The sequence below is a fragment of the Sinohyriopsis cumingii genome, unplaced genomic scaffold (genome assembly GCF_028554795.1).
Source record: "Sinohyriopsis cumingii isolate HCF-2022 unplaced genomic scaffold, ASM2855479v2 utg002809l, whole genome shotgun sequence".
NCBI lineage: Eukaryota > Metazoa > Mollusca > Bivalvia > Unionida > Unionidae > Sinohyriopsis > Sinohyriopsis cumingii.
Window position 1 is genome coordinate 142,346 of NW_028316307.1, and position 16,682 is coordinate 159,027.

The following is a 16,682-nucleotide window of genomic DNA, read 5'->3' on the forward strand; positions in this document are numbered from 1 at the left end:
ATATTCAAAACAGGCACAAGATTAACTTTAAAAATCCAACACACACACACAACATATTTCACTAAAAGTCACAATAACCTTAACCTTTGACCCTTTGAATCCCAACTCAATAGGTCTGTACCTTATTCCATCTGCAAAACCATCCATAAAGTTTAGTCAAGGTTGCAATGTGGAGCTAAAGTTATAAAGTTGAAAGAATTCTTTCTTCTTTTCAGTCACAGTGCTCTTGACTGTTGACCTCTTGACCCCCAAATCAAAAAATTTCTTTCTTACCACAAATATAAGCCATTCACAATGTTTGGCCCAGGTCTGGATGTAAAACTATAGCATGGAAATCATTCCTCCTCTTTCAGTCAGTTACCTTAATTTTGAACATTTGACCCCAAAATCAATAGGTTTCTTCCTTGCCACATATGCAAGACGTTTTTTTAAAAACCATGTTGTAAATTGTGAAGAACCAAATTCATTGTGCAGAAATGAATTAGGGAACAGGCAGACAGAAGGAAGGATGTTATTATATTATTATATAACTAAACATACAGCAGGCATATAAAAGTTTAGGATTGTCTTATCATCATGCATGAGCTTATCGTCAGAGAAATATGATATTTGCTGACAGAAAATTGCCCCAGGTTACAAGGTAAGGCAATTATTTCTGGTATTCATCTTTGCATCCTATAAATACCCAGGTTCATCCAGTAAACAGTAAGAAATGTGAAATCAACATTGGAAAATGTATATTAAGGGAAATATTAAAAAAACTGAATACTGTGTTTACATTGCTCATTCTTTGATTCTGCTGAGTAAATAATTCCTCAAACTTTTGCAGCAGCTATATTTTAAGACAGTTCTTTCCAATTTACTAGCCATCATCAATCAAATGGTTACCTCCCCCAACAGAGCCTCAACTATAGCCCCAATAAATTATTCTACAAGAGTTCTACTCCTTGACTAGCAACCCTAACAACAATCCCAGCTGAAACTCAATATTTACTCCAGCCCCCATGGTGATGCTCACATAGTAATCTCCATACCTAATACAGACTGCAATTTGCTTTAGTTTGCTGACAGTACATTTTCACTAGCTAGGATCAACTTAGCATAAACCAGCTGAAAAGTCATATGAAAAGGAAGCCAAGCCAAAGGTTTAAACAAACAGCAGGAAAAGAGTGACCACTTTACTGGTCATTCAGCTTGTATTTGCCTTAGTAAATCCTGTGCTATTTCCATCTGTGATATACATCAGTTAGGGTTAACTGCTGAAAATAAAGGTTCATTCAACCCAACTCAGTACTGCAGTATATGAATCAATATACACCTGTGGTGTTGGCATTGGATTCAGAGTGAAAGCTGATGATATTTACTGCTTACCTAAGAAGGTACCTTGGCTGCATACCAATCAGGTGAGTGTCAATTTCACAATAAAGCTCTAATATCAATAATTTGTTAGCATCAGATGTTAAAATCAATTGAAATCTTCGATTTCTATCTTTTTTGCCTGTGTGCTTCTTAAAAAGTATTTATGCAGTGATAAAATGAATGTAAATACTTTATAAATCAACAGGAAGTGACAGTTATTGCTCACCAGTCATATAATTCATAAAAATGCACAACAGACAAACGTTGGTGAATATAAGCTGTTAAATAAGAGTAGATGCAAGAATAAAAATGAAAGTAAAAATGAACAATAAGTTAAGTTAAGAAAAGACAGAAATAGGAGAATTGCAAATATATGAATTTATGCACAAATGAGAATAAACAAAAGGATAATAAATGAAGACCACATTTCACAAAATGGACTTTATAATTGTACTGAAACCAGGGATGCAGACAAATGCCCACAATGAATGGATGTCACTATAGAATGGACTTTATAATTGTACTGAAACCAGGGATGCAGACAAATGCCCACAATGAATGGATGTCACTATAGAATGGACTTTATAATTGTACTGAAACCAGGGATGCAGACAAATGCCCACAATGAATGGATGTCACTATAGAATGGACTTTATAACTGTACTGAAACCAGGGATGCAGACAAATGCCCACAATGAATGGATGTCACTACAGAATGGACTGTATAATTGTACTGAAACCAGGGATGCAGACAAATGCCCACAATGAATGAATGTCACTATAGAATGGACTTTCTTATTTAATGCTTTATTTCTAATGAACAAAAAAAAACAAGTATCTTCTTGGCTGGTAATTCACTATTCTCACCAAAACAGAAACCTTTGAGACTATAAACAAGTCCTTATTTGTTGTACCTACGAAATTGTTTATATTTTTATTTCTGAGTTTTATTTTTGTACACACTGACATTAGAAAAGCAACAGAGTTCACATAATACAAGTCACAGTTCAGTGTAAGCATGATATTGTGTACTCTCCAATTTTGTTTTGTCTGTCAGTAAGAAATCTGGCAGTGGTCTTCTGGGCAAAGGACAGTTTAAATTTCAGCAAGCTCAAACAAATTCATTTATGGCAGCATATGTAAAGCAATACTTTAAAATATTACATTTCATCACCATTAAATTTCAATAAATTTTGCAAAGGTGCCATATGTCTGATATCAAATTTTTTACTGAATAAAATGATGGACATTATCTGAAATCATCAAATTTTACAAGTTTACAAATTACTTTTAAATTTCCAAAAATTTTGAATTTGCAAATTTGTTTGTCATATACAGAATTTGGAAACTGAATTAATAAAACTTCCCTATCTGAGGTGGAATAAACTTGAAAACAGAATAAATGGTTAAATACAAGCCTTACTGACACAAAATGGCTCTAAACAAATCTAATTGTTACAAAAACATCGGTACTTTTAACAGCAGGTAATGGTTACCTGATGCCAATTTCAATTTCTCCTCAAATTGAGATTTTGTATCATCTTGCTTACAATGGTTCAGAAAATATCAATAATTATGTCATAGGCCGAGATAATGTGAAAGATGCAAAAACAAATTGTTTTAAAATATATCATCTTTGGTGCAAGAAAACCGCCTCTATAGTACCCAGTGGGTGTATCAAAATTACTCCCCAAAAACACAAAGATTAAAAAAATCATTAAGACAGCCACAAGCTTACAGTACACTTATTGCCACACAAGCACAAGATGATCAATTTTATTTGCAGACAGAAATGTCTTACTGATTATAATAAGCATGGATGCAAATTGCATGATTACTGATATGGATAGAAAAATGAAAGCTTCAACAATAAAACTGCTGCATTTATTTCCAAAGTAAGCATACAAGGATAAAAAAATGTAGATGAAAGTGTCCCAAATCTTTTTTAAGCGTAACAGGTACTCAAGCATGAGAATTCAAATCATGATATGGAAGTGGCATGCCTCACACAGTAGGGGAGGCTGATACTCAAACATGAGGAATTCAAATCATGATATGGAAGTGGCATGGCTCACACAGTAGGGGAGGCTGATAAAGATGTGTTTGAATTTTCTTGAAAAAACAAAAAACTGGCATAGGTATTTGCTACCTGGTGTTTGTATACACTGACATGTCTTGGGGATACAGATTTTATTCCTTTTCTAGAATGACCACTGATTTAACACACAGAAACATTATTATTCTTGAAAAAAGAGCTTAGGAAGTTGTTAACATTTCCTCTGAGCAGGACTCCATTTGAGAAAATTAAACATCAAAAATCCCTATATTTAAAGCTCTCAATATTCAGCAAAAAGTAAGGTTTATATATGTACCTGATCTCACTCACCTGGCTAATATATATGTGATGTAACAGTGGACAATTTCACTCACCAGGTTTCTGTAGTAAAAACAACTATATCATCTCTCAAAATGATTTTACCTATTTTACTATATCCTGACAAAAATTCTTTGTAATGATAATGGTAATATCAATCTGAATAGTCTCATGTTCATAATCAAAGTCATCCAAGATCTTGACAATATAAACCCATTATGATCAGAAATTACATTAAACGTTTGACAATCTCAGCCAAAACAGATGCAATATCGTGTCATTAATATGTATGGAACCTGGTTACAACTGTACTCATACCTGACTTTGCTGAGTTAATAGCCTCTAGAGTTGCAGCAAGAGTACTTACTTCACAAATACCATCTGTACTCACTTAAAAGTCAAGTCAAACTGCAAACAACAAAGATCCTGATCTGCCATCATATGATGCATCAGCAGATTAGGGTCTATGTTGTTTGTTTTACTGATTACTCCGAACAAACTGCACAGACCTTGATCTGCCAGCACATTATGCAATGGTAGATCAAGGTCTACCATCACAAAATGGTAGACCTTGATCTACCATCAAGGTCTACCACTGAATTTCTAGATATTAGGTGATATCTAGAAATTCTTTTGATTTCTAGATATCACAAGAAAATTTCTGATTAAAATCTTCAGTGCTCAAAAAGTCTGATAGTCCGCATAATGCCAAGAGCCTGTGTTGATGTAAATGACTTTCTCATCAGAAGAAACAGTAATTTCCTGCAATGGGCTTAACATAAGTTTGTCTAGAGTAGTTGGAAGTTAAAATGTTCGTATGAATGTAGGCAATTTTGTGGCTCAGGAATTTTGCACTGGCATCAATATAAAGATCATAGCTCTGAACCAGCTGCCATGCAGTATTTCTCCCATAATAATACCTAATACATTTTTAAGAAACCAAGAGATAGGCTTATTATCAGGCATATATCTTTATTAAATATTTGCCACAATATTTTTGAAAAATGGGCTTGCGTGGGTTGAGCTGGTATTATGATCCAGTTTATAATAATAATAATAATAATAATAATGATGACTTTATTTAAAGAGGGTTACACAATTAATTGCATGGAACTAATCCTTCTTGTGGCCCTCTGCATATTTTCATAGAAACTACATGTACACAGCTGCACAAACAATAAAGAAAAATAATTTTAAAAAGCATTCATAATAAACTACATTTATATATGGTCATAATAAACAGAACATTTTTAAAGAACATGCTCCAACAACGTACATTGTGTATTTAGGGCTAAGAATTTATACTTTGAGTAGTAATATATTTGTCAAATCTAAAAGGTTCCACTCTTTGTCTATTGAATTAATTTATAATTATCTTTTTATTTCATATCTGTACTTTTTCCTTTATGATTCTGTTCCAAAATTAGCAACCCTGAATAATTAAAATGTTTCTTAAAGAGTTCTTTATTTGGTTTTGGAATGGAGGTGTTTAGCTAAAAATGATCTTACACTGGGAGTGTTGCCTTGTTTTATATCATGAAATAGTTCATCGGGACATAATGGGACTATATTGTTTTGAAACTGTGCACAAGTCTAGTCTGTCTTAAAATATTTGTTCACTTACTAATAGTTTAATATCATTCATTGCATTTGGGATGTTTTCAGCATCATCTAGGATGTCTGCATGCTTTTATTTGTGAGCAGAATAATGTGCAAATATTCCTGTCAGTAGTGCTTCCCCCAGATAACATTATAGTAGTCTATTTTCTAATATATTAACCTCTGTTCACTTGATAGATATGGCCTTATCTGGCTAGATAACCACAGGCATGAATTGACTTTGTGACATGACTTGAATATGTTCATTTCATCGCAAGTAACCATTTGTAGACAAATTTTATTTTGATTTAAGATCCAGAGTGCTATTTTCCAATTTTGCTCTCTTTTGTTAGGTCTTAATCATTAATGCTTTAGGCTTGCCTGTGATAACTTTCATATCATCAGATAAATAATGTAATAATGTACCTGTGAAACTATCACTTTGACAGCGTTCATATCAAATTCAGAGTTCACTGATTCTTAATATAAAGTTATAGAATTAAAGGTAGGTCTTTACCAATCATGCAGAAAAAAATGTAAAACTTTAGAATATATATGCAGCACAGCTCCAGGATCAAATACAACACTATTTAAATACCTGAGGACAACACTGATCTAATTTGGCTGTAACTGTATAGGCTGGCCAAACCTCTGGATATTGAAGTGTAATGGTAATAGTACTCAAACAGTACTTCCAAAACAACTTTAGCCTCTTGAAGACATAGGATAAAAGTTATCCAGAGGTAAGTTATACATACAATGTCATTTAATTCACAATGATTAGTATAATCATAAAACTTTGGACAAAGATTACCAGTAAATGTGATACACTGTTATTTATGTATATCTGTGGATACATATACCATTCAGGGTCTGTGCATAGAAAATGACACAAAGTGTGTCAATAATTAAATGTTGTTACCTGCCACAGAAAATATGACACCTATAGAAGGAAGACTGGGTAATGAACACCACCTACATGTATGATTTGTACTTTAGAAGATATCTTGTACATATTTAAAAAAGAAGTGTAAAATCAATTGCAAATAAGCGGAAACTTAAAGACAAATTTTTATTGTTCCACTTGCTAGCAGAATGAGATTATCAAAGTTAAAATCTCCAATTACAATATCTCCCTACCATATATACTTGTTTATAAATTTCGTCCAACAACAAAGACCCTTATCTGTCACTGCATTATGTGCTGGCAGATCAGGGTCTATTTGTTTGTTCTATTGATTACATTAAAAAAAAACTGCATAGACCCAGATCTGCCAGTGCATTATGAAACAGTTTTCAGCTGAATCTGACTTACATATGAGTATATACAGCAATTTGCACATTGTGAAAATTATTTATATTTATTTTTACAGTTATGAGCTGATAATGACAAGAATGTTTTTTCACCATCTTTTCTATCAAGATACCATAAAATTATCATTCATACCTGAAACCCCCACGCTCCATTATATTATATGCTCATTTTTTTTTTCTCTGCTGACTTTACAGTGTCAGAATCATGAAGTATTTTTCCATACTACACAGCTTCATACTGCATGACATGCAAACAAAGTCAAAGGTATGCTAACTCATAACAACCTAGTAGCATGGTGGGATGGTGGTTTTACAAGACAAAGTCACAAACGGTGACAAAGTCTCTCAAAAATTGAAGAAAATTGTAAAATAATGGATTCAACCTGCAGTAGAACAATAAATCAGCAAAATAAATCCAAAATGAACATTGGATGGGCCCATAGGAACACAAAAACAGCTGGATTGTTGGAGGATTAATTGTCGAATGTGTGGTCTGTACAACAGCAAAGCTAAAAACTAGCAACACCTGGTGGTGCCAAGGGGCAGTGATGGGCAAAAGTTATTGCCCTTTGTCTATTGATACAGATTTGGGAAAATGATTTTTCATCTTTTAGTAAGGCTGGATTTGCAGGGTAGCAGGCTAATATTCCTAATGTAATGTGACTGGGGAACATATTCGAAATAGAAACAATGTTACACTAGTGACAGAAGCCATAAAGGTCATAGCTGGGGTCCCTCTGACAAAAAACAATCAAGTGACAGTGCATAGACATATGTCTTCTTTAGCTGGTAATAAGAATGGCAATACACATACTTACATTTATGCATCGTTATATTCATCAGAATGTACTTTCTTAGTTCTGTAAAACTGAGTGACATGGTCCATGTCATTTGTTCCAAAACTTGATACACACTGTGAACTTTTACTGTAATTTCGACCAAATATCAGACTGAAATCACATTGTCCTTACTGCACTCAAAATGAAATGAATGTAATATTCTATGGCATCTTTTTGATAATTTCCTTAAAAGAATATGTTTCACACATTATGAATCCAAACAATCAATGATAAAACAGAAACAGAGGTGTGGTTGATTTCTGAACAAATACCATTATTATTATTATTATTATTATTATTATAAGATTGTTTCATTTGCACTGTTCAACACAATCATAATTATGGGTATACGTTGTTCTCTCCAAAATTTATGTTCCACACAAGATTGCTGTATCCTGATGACTTTAATTCATCCTATAAATGAAATCATCATTAACTATAAAATATACACTGCTGTTAGATTGTTCACATTATATAAACAATATCTGGATTAGTCAGTTGCTCAATTTGCCATGATCAAAAGACATTTTGTGAGAAACCTGTGATAAACAGAAAATCAAAAGAACATATGACTATTTGGCATGACCCATGAACTGAAACTTCACCTGCCTTTATAGACATGTTTTGAATATTGAATGACCATTGACACTAAAGAAAAGGAATGTAACTCATATCTCTTCTCAAAGACAAACTTTTTCTTCAGAGACAGCTTTAATTCACAAGCAAATAGATATCTAACTATACCTGTCACAATGCTGAAAAAAAATGGCTTCCATTTCTACTGTGATAACACGACAACTTTTCCCACCATCCAGCAAATGAATTGCTTCAACCCTCTACCCTAATTATAAAATGTGTCGTCTTCAAATTTGACATAATGACACCTCTGATTTGTACATCTACATGTTAAAAGTACTAGCAAGACATGAAATGTTGGCACATTGATTCACATTACATTCTTGTATTGAAACAATGCCTTCCTCATGAAGCAAAATTTCAGTTTGCATAGAATGAACAGTCAATGTAGATACACTTTTGTGACTACTTAAGTCAGTGAGAAATCACTGTTTCATTAGGAAACATCTGGCCACTGAACAATGAAGACAGATGACTTTTACATACAGGATTTTTATACAGAAAATTTTGCTGGGATGGATGAGTTTACAATTGCTATTGTGAACTTGAGATGGATGAATTAAGATGACTGTCACGACAGGTTTTGCTATAATTTGTTTTGTTTATTCACCCTTGTCCATACATGAAAATTCCATCCTCCCATGAGATGGAACATTCCAGAAGTTCTAAACCAGAAAGAAGGATGATTCAGTCTGTCTTCTCCACCTCACAATCACATGCTCAGTATCTGTCCTCTTTCTTAATGACACAGACTGATTGTGGGGCATCAGTGCAGGGTGAGATAAAGGAATCTGGCAATTGTGACAAGATCATTAAAATTAGTTCCCCCCCCCCCCCAAAAGAAGACCACATTTAATATTAGGAATACATTCCCATCACTACTGTGTTGCTGAATTTGCCAGTGTCGTGGGAGAAGGATGGCGGCCTCAAAAACTGGTATAAAGAAGGATATGCTCACCCTTACAGTAGGAATTTCCACTACTGAAATATCCACACGACCCTTAAGAGGAAGGAAAAGATGTTTTCCACCCTTCTTTTTCCCTTTCAAAGTGGACATGGAAAACCAAGAAGCCCTAACTGGGTATAAGAGTCAATTCTGATTATCCCCAGCACAGATACAACCAAGACTGGAGATCTCCATAGTGAATGGAGCTACTTAACAGAGCTCATTTTTTTCCTTTAAAAAACCCGGTTGACAAAGGAAAGAAACAGATTCATAATCGCCACTGAACTGCAAACAACATTTACTATTGAACAGGCATGAATCTTGGTCCTTATGTTAAGGAGATCTGGAAAACAGTTTTAGGAGTAAGGTTCTCTCAAGAAGTTTCACCTAATGATTTATATGGGAGTCTTGATAAAGGACATGACATGCACAAAAGATTCAATCTTGGAATTAGTGAGCAAGACCCTGGTCTCTGCAGTTCAGAATACCTAATAAGAATGGAAATATGAGGATCCAAATAAATTGGTATTCCTTTTGTAAACTAAAGCCTATTGGACTGAGCTGCCCTGTAGCCCATAAGTAGTGGAAACTCAGCATTCCGTCTCTTCAAACAGGTCAAGAAGTTTGTTGAGGCCACAAAGAGATTTTCAAAATGAGCTGAGCAGTGAAAATTCTTACTTTATGGAGGATTTGCAGAATCATTCTGAATTGTAGAAATGCATCAGAAAACAGAATCCCACTTAGACTGAAGTTGTCCACTGTCCAGGTCCTCTGATCATGGACTGGGGAGACAATTGCTGTTCAGTTTCATCACAAACATGTCCACCACAGTTTGAACAGTCTCAGTTATGGATTGGTCATAAGGCCATTCCATGATGACCACCTTCCTTCTCCTGGATAGACTATCCACCAAAATATTCTTCTTGCCAGGAAAAAGAACCTGTAGGGTAATCCCTTCCATAGGCAGCCCAGCAAAAGGGGTTCCAAACCTCCACACAGAGAGAAGGAGGATGTAGACCTCCTTGTCACCTGAGGCACATTACCCCAATATGTTGTTAGAGTAGACCATCACACAGCGACTCCTTACTCACACCCCTGTAAGGTTAAAAAGAGTCCTCATTTTCAGACTGTTCATGTTGTGGTGTGTTCCAGGGACCACAAACCATTAAGATTTAGCTCTTTTGGTCTCAATGTAAGCATCCCATCCTAAATCTGATGAGTCCATAGATAGATATGAGTGGCATTTGGGGCCTTGCATTGGGACTCCACTCATAAACTTCCCGATTTGCCAACCAACTCAAGTGGTGGTGAAATTCTGATCATAGAGAAATCTAAGGTATCTGGGGATCCCTGTACAGTTTCCAGTTTGCCTGAAAGAGAAAATGGAGGAGGTACAAGTGCAGTATTCCAAGGGAAAGCATGCTTGCCATGGAGTGCCTCTTCCTGAACCTACACCAGATTTGACTGGTGGAAAAAGAGAGTCCTTGCCAGAGGAGGATATTACCAGAACTGAAACTGGTATCCTTCTTTTATTATGGAGACGAACATCAACTTCTCTGTTAAACATAGCCAGGCTTTTGAAAAGAGGGCAAGTCAAGTACACACTGAAATCATTGGGAGTGGGATGCATAGCATGATAAGGAGTGTATCCTAAGGCTGCCTCCCACCTCTTTAGGAAAGGAAAAGGGCCTGCCAATTTCCTCCATCAGCCTCTTCAGCAACCACATCTAGCTCCAAAAGGGTGAGAGGAAGGCTTAAATGGAGATGTTTGCTGGACTAGATCTGCATCCCTTTAAAAGACTTTGCTTTAAGGACGTAAGCCATGATCAGGCTGGACACACTACCTGGCTGGTTTTGAAACGTCAGAAGCAAAAATAAGGGACAACGTGGTTTGTCCTTCAGATCCTGGGATGCAATGGAGGGGATAAGACCTCTGAAGATGGTTCCTGACTTCAAGGAAGCAGCCTTAATGTTTTTACTGTTTCCAGTAAGACTTCCTAAGTGTAAGGGACAACATCCCAACAGAGGATGAGGTGAGGGAATATTTATACACATGATTAGAATTGAAGGGATTGATCAGAACATGCCCTAATGCCTAAAAACAGTGAGACCAGTGCCTTCAGATAACTTTACCTCCTGAGAAGAGAGAGGTAAACAGGTAACTAACGTGGATTAATGATACAGAACAAGGAGGTACCAGCACTGACTATTACCCAAAGCCAATATCAGGGTTTAAACAGTTAAATGGCTTGGAATGTTATGAGAAACCAAACACCAACTCATCATTATAATCAAAGAGAGATGCTGAAACTGCTTGTTAAGAATGAATATGGGGAATATGTTGACATCTACAGTTTACTTTGAACTGAAAGGCAAAACTAAAATCTGATTGTTGATGATCTACAAGTAGTCCATTACTATCCCAAATTTTAATCTATATTATCGGCATTCTTTAGTGAATTCATACATAATAATTATGTGCTTAATCTACAGTATTTTATAGATATTCATCAAACAATATTATGGATTATGCCCCTTTTGTGGGATCAGTTATATCAATAAGATGTACCAGTAACATGCATGCCAACCCTTCAAGAGGTATAGGTGTATTTATTACTAAAATAAATGTTATTTGAACATAGAAAGTGTAATTTATACCGGAGATGCCATAGTTACAATAAACTGTGTGAAAAAATGAACATTTAGTGTTTCTCCTAACCTGATCTACAGCTGGTTAAAACTTTTGTCACAAATGGGCAAAACCCATGTGGATTAGTACCAGAGTATAACCAAAAATCATACTGACAAATTATTTATATACAATACTCACTTTAACTGGACTATATGTCTAACTTCCACTGAATGGCTTCAAGTCCACAAATTCTGCAATGAGCCTGATGTATCTTTTTAAATTTGTAAAGCAATACTGGTTTTTTCCTCTTACTGACCTGACATATTTTTAAGTTCAAAAGGATTCCTCAAACTTTTTCAGTCATAAAACATCCATGAGTCACATCAATAAAACCTGCTTTGCTTTACAGTTGGTGCCTTTTTTAAAAGTTCAGATTAGCTGCATCTCATTAATATAGCCTATATCTGTAACTTACTAAAATTAGATTAAAAAATAGCTTCAACAGTAGCGATGCGTAAACAAATTTATCAAAATATAATGGGTCTGTGAGACAAGCTTTCATTGAAGATGCTAGATGGGAGGGATGTTTCAAACACAACAGCTAGAAAAATAAAATAAGAAAAGTAATGCAAGTTTATGATGAACAAATGTAATATCCTATTCTTACACAGCAGTCATCTTTTTCAGAATATTTTCAAATTTGCAATGAATGGGATTAAACAGATGATAATTAAAATGACAAACACAACCTTTTATTACTTCATTTTTTTTCATGTACCAAAAAAGTGTAATCCATATATATGCAAGCAAAGATGTAATTAGGTGAGAAAAAAAAACAATGATTGCTCAAAAAGTGTCATAGCTGGCATATATGAAGTAATTACATGAGTGCAAATAAAGCAAATTCTGTTCATTTTCTTTTGTAGGAACAAATGATATGCTTTGCATAAATACACCACATTACAGAGCATAGACCATTTATACTAAGTGCCCCATGAATAGTGAATTCTTGTTTTATTTCATGTTGGTGAAATCAGAAATTACAAGCACATACAAATGCATACAAAATAATTCAAAAATATTAAATTCAGAAGTAGTCATATCAGTCTATTACAATTTACAGAAATGGTAATTGAACTAGAAATGATAAAGCTATATTACCCATTTTCAATTTTGCTGATTAGATCTCAAAATCATGACAATACTGGTATTTAAAGCAATTTCAATGACATAATACACATAAAATGAATTTGGAGTATAAGACAATGCCAAGACTTTCTGATCAAAAAGTAAAAACCAGTAATTATTATTTAGTCTATGGTTCATAATTAAATTCATCCAGGATCTTGATGATCTCAACCCATGTACTAAGTTTATGAAAAGTATATTAGAAATGTAAGTCTCTAGGTCTTGAGAGGTCAGCCAATCTGCTATATCACATCTCATTAATATAGCCTATATTTAAAGCTTAATCAAAATTTTATACAAAGAATTGTGGCTTCAATAGTGGCAAATACAAAGAATAGTGGCTTCAATGGCAAATACAAAGAATAGTGGCTTCAATAGTGGCAAATACAAAGAATAGTGGCTTCAAATGTGGCAAACACCTCAGCCAATGAGATGCAAGATAAGTTCAATAAAATACACAGATCCTGTTAACTAATGATATCGTCTAAGATCTTGATGAAATAAGTGTCATATTCTAATTCTGATCAAAATCAGATGTCTGGTTTTTTAATTGTAATGTACATATCCAGCAATAAAAGTAAATAATTTATAATCTGTAATAAAGCTGATGGTAATTTACAACTCAAAATCTGACTATCTAAATTAATTTCAAAATATATTCAGACCTCTACAATCAATATCTGAGTACTTTCTGTATATAAAGAATCATGATGCAAATGTTCGTGTCACTTTAGGATTTTATATTCTATTGAGAGAAAAAATCTAAAACTGCATAGCCTAAATAAAAACTTGGGGAAAAAGCCCCAATCTAATTTGCCAAGGAGATCTTTTAGGACTAAGACTCCCATTATATAAAATGAACCAAAATTATACTGATCTGGTTAACTGCCTACTGTTAGAAAAAATCCGACCATATATATGCAACTCTAATATCAGCTGACGCATCCATATTTGAGTGAGTCATTTTACTCCAATCTCAATAAAGTCATTATTTGTCTGCAAAAATATAATTTGTCCAAAATGTATAAAATATATAAAAGTGTAAAGTCAGATTTTGATGTCATATTTACAGACACTGAAAGTCAATTCTGGATTGCATGCTATTTGAAAATGGCTTTAAAGAGATCAGGCAGTTATGCAGATCCAGAAAAGGGGAGTACCAAAATAAGCAGTGAAGTAATCTTATAAACAGAACTGAAACTTTAATTTCTTAAAGAAACAATGATCCTATTTGGGATTAAATTTTTGCTGTCAGGGTCAACACATGTCAAAACTGTTCTAATCATTAGTATGTGAGGGCTGTTCCATTAAAACATACATGGGACCCAGGGAAGGCACTTTTAAAGTGGGGTACTCATCCATAGATGCAATTTAGAATTTTCATATCATTTTAATATGAACTTTATGAAATCAAAGTACCCTGGCATATATTTTTAAGAAACTGCCTTCCCTGGGTACCATGTATGTTTAAATGAAACAGCCCTAATGTATGAGCTAAAGAATGAGCCAGATTAATGGAGGCCATATTAACAAGAATCCCCTGCAGTTTTCATAATCTATTAAAGTGAATAAGCTCATCATTTATATAAAAAATTCCCAATGTGTGAATTTTAAGTGATCCTACAGAAAACAAGGGTATTAGTGACTGGCAAAATTGAGCAGTGATTTGAGAGTTTTAAAATTTAAAAAAAAAAACTGTAATTTAGGCTGATGCTCCTTTGTTTTCCTTTTCAGGAAGTAAAAACAGCAGAGTATCATGGGATTGGGTGAAGGTCAAGGTCAAGGCAGTGGGCAAGGTGGACTGTGTCCAGGATTACTATGGGCCATACTCTGGTTCCTGATTCTAATTTTCTTGGGCTGGCCAATAGCTTTCTTTGTAGCCTGGTGGTATATTTTCCTGCTTCCCTTCAGTGCATGTATAAGCCCCTTAAAGGGAGTTTGTGAAGCCCTCTTAAAAGTGGTACAGTTGCCACTCACATGTGCTGAGAATATGGTTGGAATGAAGCCGCTCTGTGGATAGCATCAATGTTAGCTTATAAACTAATTTGTGCTTAGAAAATGTAAAAATTGAACGTTTGATAGCATATAACAGAACATTATATTTTACACATAGTATGTGCCTGAGTATACCATATTACAACTTCACAAGCATCTTGCCACAATATTTATTATTATCTTTAATTCAACTATTTATTAATGATTCTTTGTTACTGTACGAACTATACTCTGGGGCTCACTAACCCTTATAACTTTATCATTTCATAATTTAAAACTATGTTCAAACACTCTGATGAAATATCTACTGTTTGTTTGTTTGTCTAGCATATGCAAGTTTGAATACAAAAGTTTAAGCTCTCAAAAGATTCTATGAAAAACTGTTATTAATGAAATTGAGTATAGTACATAGAAATACCTCTAAAAAAAACTTAACAAGCTCTGGATGTTAATTTTTTTTTTTTAAAAACTTTGTCAAACTCAGAGATCTTATGGATTAAATCAACATCATTACCAATATATACGTTTATCCATTTTTCATTTTTGAAATTTTGTCAAATGCAATTTTCATCTTGGATTTTACATCAATGAATTTATAAAGATGTAGCTTATTATTTGGGATCTTGGTTTACTCTTCCAAAGCTCTCAACTTAGCAATTTGCAAATGAGATGTCAAATTAGTAAATCAAGATCTCATATTAGCAACATGACAACTTGGATTACTAAACAAAACTGGATGGATTAGCAGATCAGGATCTCAGCTTAGTAAACCAAGATGTTTAATTAGTAAACAGATATCTCTGACTGGAAATGTATGTGAAGTGTTCTTTCTGGACTTATGTAATTCCCAGGTATCATGCTTCCATTATAACTCACTAACTTCCTTTAACAGGATTACTCCTTCCCTGAGGTGGCTGGTAACAAAAAAGTTGTATTTTATTTCATTGACAATGACCACAACAAATCTCAAATACATTACAACTTATTTCTTGAAGTGCTGATTTTCAGTCCAATCCCCATAATGAGTCAAACAGATTTAATTACAAAGCATTACATGCATTAGGATCTAATTTTAACCCTTAAAGTAGCAGATAGACAGACAGCCAACAGTTTTCATTGTATTAGTTCCAAGAGGTTCCACTCTATTAAGTATAAGAAGTTCCAATGTATTAGTGCTAAATTGGTGGCTACAATAATAAAGTTGGTAGAACACTGGGCTCACAATTCAAGGGATTGCAGATTCAATATCCCACCCATCCAAGACCAGGTCAGCTGATTGGTGTGTCCCTTGGAAAGGTTCTTAGCTTCCAGTTCCTCAGCATGTCATAGTTAATAATGTATAAAATGTGCTGCTATAACCAACAAAACAAAGATATTCAAGACAGCTGCTGTGGTGGCCATATTGGACATTAGACTGACACCATTTTCATTAATGACCAAACAGAAATTATAAGAAATTTTATAGCAAATACTTCATAATGAAATGACCATCCATTCAGTAGGTGTAGCAATAACAAAGATTTTCAGAATGAATGATGTGACGTCCATATTGGACATCAGATTGGCACCATTTTCATGTAGGACCAACAAGACATCATGGAAGTTTTTTTAAAGTGAAATCCTCAAGTTGAAATGACCCTACATTTAGGTGGAGTGGTAATAGCATGATTTTCAAGATGGCCATTGTGTGGTGGCTATATTAGATGTGACAACAGCATAATTTTCATTTAAAATCAACTTGTGATCAGCATAGGTCATTTTGTGCAAACCCAATGTCAATATGACATTCTGTTCAGGATG

General features: G+C 34.3%; 1 protein-coding gene and 1 long non-coding RNA gene across 3 annotated transcripts in view; one reads left to right on the forward strand and one right to left on the reverse strand.

Moving 5' to 3' along the window:
- The window catches only part of LOC149770047 (copine-3-like), a 124,496-nt gene that overhangs the window by 71,636 nt on the left and 36,178 nt on the right, over positions 1-16,682 (reverse strand). The gene's annotated exons all lie outside the window — the stretch shown is intronic.
- Positions 978-15,401, forward strand: LOC149770048 (uncharacterized). Its single transcript, XR_016418977.1, has 2 exons — positions 978-1,403; positions 14,622-15,401. It is a non-coding gene; the product is annotated as an uncharacterized LOC149770048 (long non-coding RNA).